Consider the following 9220-nt stretch of genomic DNA (forward strand, 5'->3'; position numbering starts at 1 on the left):
CCACAATAGGACCATCTTCCTCCACAATATATGTTAAGTAGGACTTGAGACCGGTTATGTGTCTAGAGCACCCACTGTCAAGGAACTAAATATGGTCTAGATTTTGAGTCGACTCTTGGACAACTTCAGAGGTATCACCGTCACACATGTTGAGATTACCATCATGGGAACCATTGACAAGATCCATTAGACCCTTAACATTCATCCCCTCATCTTCATATGTCTCCTCTTCTTCCACCCATTCTTCACGATCCTCTTATTTGCAATGAAGTCTTTTGGCAGAGAGATGTTATCCTTCTTCATGTGGGCCAACAAATTCTTGTACAAGACTCCATAGTTCTCTAGACTTTGAGCTTCTTTCTTTTCTTTGTAGTCCCTGGAAAAATGATTAGGGCTTCTATAGTTAAAATGGTTACTTGAGTTTCTCTTCTCTGAAGTGGATCTCCTTGCTGAACTGCCTCCCTTTAACTTAGCTCTTCAAACTCCATTTGATTTGATTTCTTCAGAACGTTTGACAATAAGTGCAGCGCTGGTAACAAGTTCATCAGTAATTTATTCACTACTCTCTTCACCGTGATCATAGTCATATGAGTCATTGATCTGCTTTATTTCTTCCTTCCGAGAAACCAAAGGTACAGACTTTTATTTGCTTGAATCCTTCATGATATCTTTACGAAGAGATTTAGTCTCTTCGTAATTTCGTAGATTTCCAAACAAGGAGTTGAGATCCATGGCATTAACATTTTCACTGTTCTTAAGAACATCAACGTGATGTTCCTAGCCTTCCTAAGAGAATCCAGGAACTTCAGAACCAACTGAGAGGAATGCATGATGATTCCCAGCCTGTGTATATTATTTACCAAACAGTTAAACCTGTTAAAGGTTTGGGTTAGAGACTCATCTTGTTGAACAAAGAAATGCTCATATCTCCGACTGAGGTTGTTGATTGTAGCTGCTTGAACCTCCACAATGTCTTCATAAGCCACAGTCAACGTATCTATCATATCTTCAGCCGATTCAAAATTTTGTACAAGATGATACATGTGATAGGGAAGAGAGTTTCCTATGGTTTCTCTAGCTTTCACATCAAGACTAGTAACTTTCTTGTCATCATCGTCATAACTAGTCTCTAGGTTTTGCTTCAAAGGACCAACAGGAGCATTGTTAACCATAGGTTGATACATAGGAATGTGAGGACCCTTCTCAACAATCTTAAGCATCTGATAGTCCACAGTTTCATGAACAACCACACCCTTAGTTTTCCACGTGGTTAATTTGTGCTCATCGAAAGGAGGAATCTTGTTGAGACCAAAAGATTTCGGATTAGAGGTATTCGACATAATTACTTGAGTATATCAAAAACCCGCTCTGATACCAGTTGAAGATTTGGATACACTTCAAGTATATTTAACTAAGAACAAACTAACTCAATTCAAAAAAAGAAAAAAAAGTAAAGAACACAAATTAATCAAAAAGATGTCTTTCACCAAGAAAGGGGTTGTTTTCACCAAGAAAACGATTGTCACAAAGATGATCACCAAGAGGTTAACATTAGGGTTTCACCCTAATGTTAAATATATACTAGACTATACTAGTATATCGCTTCAATCAAGGGATTGTATCTATTATATACTAAGAACTTATCCTTATCACTAAGTTATTGGATCTGCTTTTTATTCAATATTTCCTAGAAGCAGACGTTAATAAGGTCTTGAGGTGCTAGCGCTAGCGCTGATGTTGGTGATGGCGCTGATGGTTAACATGTAGAATGTTTGACTCATCAGATCATAAAGTGTGACCTTACAAGGATGTATTGAAACATGAAACACCAATGATATCATAGAGTGGCATGCATGTTATATTTATTAGTTTTATAGGTGCAATCCATCCCAAACACATGAGAGAAAGCTTTAGCCAATTAACTCGACAAAGGGTGCATAATGAACTAAATTTTCCCAAAGGTATGTGGTTAATCCTTTGAGTTATTTTCTATCAAAATAATTCACACTCAATATATATTCATGGATGATGAAAAATTCATGGTATATAGTGGTATTTTTGTATCCAAAGTGTTCTAGCCATCATGGAAACTTAATAGTGGTCATGATGGGTTGACATCTTCTTAAAAGAGATTTTGATCGGACCTGGACCAAGAATGAGAGGGATGATGATTGGAATAAATCATGTAACTATCAACATACTCATTAAACGATGAGGCAAGGTCCGCGATGCGATGAAATGGTGTCGTGTTGTCCTGGGTCACGATATGTTGAATCCTTTTGACACAACTATTCAGTTGTAGTGTGATATGTATTTCCTGTTTCTATTTTGAGGCTCGTTTTTTTATCGGGCTCTTGTGGGTTCTTTTAGGATGCTTAATTGCTTCCTAGATAATAATTTCCTCTATTTATTGTTTCCTAAAACATAGACTAGAGGTTAATCAATCCTTATGGAAAAATTTAGTACATTCTGGTAATTTGCATATCTTAGGAATGAATCGATTGATCCAAATTTAAAATGTAGTGCTTTGTGTCTTTTTTTTTTTGTCTGTTATATATATTCGAAGTGTTGATACTTTACTATGGAAATATTATTTCGGGTGTATTGTATTCTATACAATTTATGTGTTGGCTTGGTATAAATTGTGTTGCAAGGTTCATGATACTGTGATGACCCTGTTTTCATTCTGATGTGTGATGATTTTACTTGTTATGTTTGTGGAGATTTATTTTTCTATGATATAGAACAATTGCATGCTAGTGATGTAACATGCTTCAATATGGTGTTTGATAAAATATGCATAATTACATAATAAAGAGTAGTGATGTAATATGCTTTAATATGGTGTTTGATAAATTATCCTTCGTTACATAGTGAAGAATAGCGATGAGTGATGTATAGACCTTGTATGTGAATTATTAATGATTTAATATAATTCACATAAAACACTTGGATGGGTAAGGATAATAACCTAAACTTAGGTTCATATCCTATCTGAATATAGCGTTAGCCTAATAGTTTGAAGGAGGACCTGTAGGAAAAGATCTTAAGACAAAGCACAGTCGAGTAGTTTTCAACATGACCATTACGATAGATGGACCCAGAATGTGGAGGTTGGAGTGATGTTGGTTATTTTAGGATGCCAGATCAAACAACACGTTTGAGTGCGGGTATATGTGACGAAAAGTATCAATTACAACACTGTCAAGTGACAATGCATCGTACTTGTACATAAAACATGTAATGACCCAAAAATCCAAGTTAAAAATTTCATTTTTCACTACTAGAAAACAGACCTTTAATACACGCTTTTTACGACACGCACTGATTAATGATACGCAAAAGGGCGTGCCCTAAAAATAATGTCAGATCTTTAGAAATTTGAAGAATTTAGGACGTGCATTTTTACGTGCCCTAAAATTAGTGTCCGAAAAAAACAAAATTAAAAAAACTGAAGGCACCTAAATTAAATGGGCGTCGTATAGAAATGTCGTTTTATAATTTTTAATACGCGCGTCCCTCCTCTTTGATATAGGTAAGGGGGAAAACCAAATTTCCCAAAATTTTGAAGTACCCTCCTTCCTCTACTTCTCTGCTCTCTCCTCTAGGTCACGATTCACCTTGTGAACTAAGGCATGCCGAAGATTCCGCCTCTTTATCTCCATCGTCTTCGGCTTTGATCTCTTCTTAAAAAAAGCGACGATGAATCTACCACGAGGCGTCACAAAAGCAACTGGAGTCATCGATACCGGTGGAGCACCGAAAGAAAGAGTTCTAGAAGAGAGAAAGAGAAGAGGAGAGAGAGTTGGAAGATAAAGAAAAGAGATAAAGTGACAAATATAGAAGGAAAGGGAGTAGTAGTTGAAGATGAAATCGAGAAGGCAAAAGGAGGGGTTCAGATTAGAGACAAATTCACTTTTTGCTTTCAATTTCATATACGTCTCTCTAAAATCGTTTGTGGAGCCAATTATTATAGGGATCGAAGAAAATCGCAATTCTAGGGTTTTTTTCACACATCTGGTTCGAGATCAATTTCTCCATTGCTCTCTCTGTCTCACTCTCAAAACATCAAATAATTTATCAATTTCTCCTAGGTTTCCATCTTTCATCTTGTTTCACAAAATAGACGATTGGCCGAAGAACTAGGGCTTTTGATGAACCGGACATCACCAACAACGATAGCTACCCATCACAATTTGTGTTTTCTCTCGAACTCCACCGTTCCAACATCGCACCACAATACCAGCCTTGAGCCACCACCACACTGCCTTCGCAACATCCCAAAACCACCACTACACCACCACAGGGCTTTCAACAAACCCTAAAAAGTCGCAATCAGTTGTCGCTTAACAGATTTAAGAGCTTTGGTTGTTGTGGATATTGTCGATGTTTCCTCTTCTACTATCAACTCTCTCATCTCCAACCAACTTCAACCTAAACGTGCCTCCCACCTCTGATCAGGTTTCGTTTCCTCATTATATTGTTTCCATAAGAGCATTCACCTTCTGTCTTAAGTTTTTTTTTTTTTTTTTATACACAAAGTATGTTAATTGGTACCTGGGTTTTGACTACTTTTAGGTTTTAGTACATGAAATTCAATATTTCGGGTTTAATTTCCCCATTTTTCTGTTTTAGAGGAACATTTACTATATTTTTATTGTGTTATAAGCTTTTTTTTAACTAGATTTATCGTATTTCACTGGATTTCATGAGCTTTCATAGGATTACATGTGTGTATATTTATCTATTTAACTGTGTGTATCTATGTGTATTGATTTGTTAATAATGGCTATAAAAAGATGTTTCTGAACAAACAGACAGCTTTAATTAATATTTCTATAGCCTTTTCAACTGGATAGTGATAGATATATCTTTGATGGTGGATTTGATTAGACTAGGTAGGAGTTGTGCATATTGTTAGGGGTTGGAAGAGCTAATCGAGGGGAAGAATAGATGAGCTATCAATTTGAAAATGCATGTAAATAGTCACATAACAATGATCTGAAGTATTAGAAACACTTATTGAGGGGTGGATCTTGTGCTCTTTTGGAATAACAACATTATTGCCTTGACAATACAGATCTTCCAGCAGCAGAGATCAACCAATATAAAACTTGTATTTTCCTCCTTTTGGCTCTCATTCCTAGTTGTTGCAGCAAGAGCAGAAAAATCAAAGGTAACATATTACATTTTTGTGGTACTTGATTTTGAAAAAAAAAAAAAAAAAATCTGCTGCTATACTCGATTTAACATCTAATTAACCTGAAGAAAAAAAGAAAAAAAAACAGTATTTGGTTGTACCGCTTGGTTTCATCGAAAAACAATATTTTTTTGTATGATTTGTTAAAAATGATATGAACGTTGTGAAATTTTGTTAAAAATGATATGAACATTATGAAATTTTGTATTTTGAAACGTAAGGGTAAAACGGTAATTTAGTCTCGTTCAAAAAAGAAGGTGTCTTGTGTATTATACTTGTACCCTCTGGTTATCTATATTCAAACTGTGAATCATCCTTGACCTTTCTTTCTTTTTGTGAAAACTAGTATAGGTGGCTTTCCTCAAAATCAGGTTGCTCTACAAAGTCACCATTTGAAGAAAAATTTCTCTCACAACAACCTCAAGCTCCAACTGGATGGGCAAATTTTCTATGTGTATGTTCTGTTTTCTCATATGGATTTATTCAGCTCCACTGGTCTGAATGGCCACTAAATCAAAGTGGCACATCTGAATGATATTGCACAAGCAAAGGCCTCTTGGGAGTTGGGCATAGTGGGATTTTGACAGCTCATGCAATCATGACAGATTCAGGAGCTTTACATGTGGCAGGAGTCCCAATTGTGAACCCATCTACTGTTGTTGTTCGGGAGGTGAACCTAATTGTGAACCCATCAATACAATGTTGCTTTATTTTAATGTGGAATTGAATACGGTTTATCTGAAGTTAAATTAAAATTGTTGGAATCCTGGTAAAAGGCATATTGGTTCTAATGTTGATTTTATGGACATTAACTGGTTGTGCCAGATTACAGGTGCATAAAGATGCAACAACAGAAAATAGTAGGTGAACGCTTAATGACTTTGACATTGGGAGGCCACTAGGGAGAGGAAAGTTTGGTCATATCTACATAGCTAAGGAGAAGATCTGGAGTTATCTGGTGGAAGTGAAAGAAGTGAAAGATATTAATGACTTTGTATTGAGGTTTGACCAATTTCAGTCTGCATGTTGGGCGTTGACCAAGTCATGGCTTAATGTTCAAGTTGACTTGGAGTTATCTGGTGAAAGTGAAAGAAGTGAAGATATTAATTCTGAATCACTTCTTGGACCTGAAAATTGGCCACTTCAAGTATTAAGCCAACAACCACGTGACCTTTCTGCCCTTCTTCAAAAGCTTCATTCAAGGTAAAAGTATAAATCTGGGATTTATATTTTTAGTTCAACAAAGATTTTTGGTACTTAATTTTTTTTATGATTTAGTAAGTCTGTACATAAAGTTGTAACTCGAGGGTGTAAGGAGCAACATCGCCAGATTGAGGTTATCACTTTTTTCTTTTCCTTTTTACATTTTTTTATTTGAATAGAAATAAGTCAAATAACATGATTTTTTTATTAATTTTGTAAACATATGAGTTTAATGTTAGGGGGTATTCCTCGTTTACTTGACCTTATATGGTCATGGATATCTCCATCAGGAGGCGATGAAGATATTTTCAGGTAAACAAATCATCACTCTTTCATTTCATTTTTTTTAAGTTTTTTCATTTTTAGATTTTCTTGAAATTGTTTTTTCTTTTTGGAAGGCCACATGGCGACCCACAGATGATCCGTTTTGGGACACATTTAGTTCTTGTGCTTCGTCATATACTTGCTGATGAAATGAAAGATGCTTTCAAGGAGAAGACAATGACTCTTGCTGATCTTATTCTTCGTCATTTACTTTATTTCTTTTAACTTGTTTGAACTTAATATGGGAAAATATGTAATTTTCAGGTATGCTATGTTTCTTTTTTCAAAACAACATGAAGAGTTGGTAGGAATCTATGCATCTCAGCTTGCACGCCATCGTTTCATTAACCTTTTTTGTCCATATGATGGAGTTATGCTTGAATGGCAGGTGAATATATATATATATATATATATATATATATTAACAAAATATTTACATTTGTAAACATTTTTAATTTTTTTTTAAAGTTTGGCAGTGTTCATGTCCGATACAAAATCTTTATTTTTGTTGTAGAGTACCTCCCGTTTCCCCTGGAGATGATTCAAATGGTAGTTTTGAAAAAGGAAAGAGTATGCAAGGAGGATCCAGTGTCATTAGAGATTGGTACTGCTATTAGAACAATGTTACCGCAACATGGTGGAGCTAAAGATCCTGCACAGTTACTTAATGATCTTGTTGGTGATGGGATTACAAGGAGCTACCAAAATCATGGACATGGAGGAGGTATAGTTCCAAAAATGTCGTAACATGTAACGAATTGAACTTGAGAAGATGAAAAAAATCACGATTTTGCCCTCCTGTGCTGTTTTGCCAGAGAAGGAAATTAAGCAGTCTGGTGTGAACAATGAGCAATTCTATGTTGTTGATCATATTTGTGTTTTCTGAAATAGAGCAGCCATATTATTGCATTAATGGTGTTTTTCAAAGCCAACTCAAACAATCCTAGGTGGAGCACCAACTTTGCGATGAAGTTGAAATACAAAGTCACCTTAGGCATCCTAATATCCTTCGACTATATGGTTATTTTTATGATAAGGTACACAATCTTTCTATCATATTCTTGTTCAAAAGATCTATCAAAAATTTATAGATCATATACAACAACTCCCAAAGAAGAGATTCTACCTAAGCAAAAATTTATAGATCATACCAACCTATATGGAACACCTCTTATCAGAAGCCCTTGTTTCATTACTCAAAGTTTGTCAATCTCTGTTAGTGCCATTTATTTTGTGATTCTTGTTTCAACAGGTGTGTAATGGCACAAACAATCAAACTAATTTGGTCAGTTTCACAAGGTCACTAATTAACATGCATGCATCCAATTTGTTTTGTTAGGACAAGTAATAAATATAATGTTCTTGCAATGGGAATACTGTTGCTACTAAGCTACATGGTGAAGTTGGGTGGCCAGGTCAGCACTTGATGTTTTATTCTAGAAAAAGAAATGTTTATGCGTATATACATACATACATACATAAATACATACAATAAAAATGTCAAAACAAAGCTAGAAGCTTATTCATTAAATTTACATATGCAGATAAATCTGTTACTTGATCATCAAAGTTTTTTCAAACATCAAAACCGTGTATATTCAAAACACCTTCCAAATCCCACCTCTTTCATTTGTATATTTGTTTTTTTTGAAGCATCTTCTTACTATGGTTAACCAAAATATACTAAAGGAGAAAACATCTAGTGGTATGCAGGGTGTAAACAACGAACGGTGCACACTTCTTCACCTTCTTGGCTATTGTCTTCTTTCACAAGCACATCTTCAATCATCATGGGGTTCTACTGAAAAGAAAGTTAATGAAGCCGTTTCTTGCTTTTTTTTAGGTATGTGTTATGTGACATATCGTCCACTAATCTATCATTTATCATTCAGTATCTTTTAGTTTGATGGGTATAGATACAAAAGGGTAAAATGGTCATTTACTTGTATTCAAACAGTTCATTCATTTAGTCAAAAAAGGGACAGATATATAGGTGTGTTTCTTATTGACCTAACACATACAAAGGGGTAGAATGGTCATTTACTTGCATTCAGATAGATCATTAGGGGGTGATGCTTTTTGACATAGTACATACAAAGGGGTAAGATAGTCATTTGATTTACGCACATTCAGACAGTTCATTTAGCCTAAGAAAGGGACATAGGGGTGTTTCTTTTTTACTTCATATGTACAGAAGGGTAATAGGGTCATTTACTCACATTCACATAGTTCATCCAGTCAACAAAATAGACAAATACGTAGTGGTGTTTTCTTTTTGACTTAATGCACTTATTAATATGGCTATTATTATTATTTATTGTTATATGTTAATGTTATTTTTTTTATTAATATATAGGTTAATTTGTTCGAAATCTAACACTGCTGGAAGAAGATCGTGGATACTTTCATTTGGACTTGGTTATACAAATAGGTTATATAGTTAGGGAAAACCTCTTAATAACAATGTACAATTAGGTCCCCTTAATACCAATG

At 35.0% G+C, this 9220-nt stretch overlaps 1 long non-coding RNA gene across 2 annotated transcripts; it reads left to right on the plus strand.

The window, feature by feature from the left end:
- The first annotated feature begins 5554 nt into the window (after positions 1-5554).
- Positions 5555-8562, plus strand: LOC145062531 (uncharacterized). 2 transcript variants are annotated; one of them, XR_013687597.1, is made up of 5 exons: positions 5555-6536; positions 6643-6715; positions 6802-7115; positions 7242-8142; positions 8381-8562. It is a non-coding gene; the product is annotated as an uncharacterized LOC145062531 (long non-coding RNA). The 2 variants fall into 2 exon arrangements; XR_013687596.1 differs by having other exon boundaries at positions 5555-6715.
- Positions 8563-9220: the final 658 nt, after the last annotated feature.

Source organism: Lactuca serriola, chromosome 7, assembly GCF_051521515.1.
Source record: "Lactuca serriola cultivar US96UC23 chromosome 7, Lser_US96UC23_V15, whole genome shotgun sequence".
Lineage (NCBI taxonomy): Eukaryota > Viridiplantae > Streptophyta > Magnoliopsida > Asterales > Asteraceae > Lactuca > Lactuca serriola.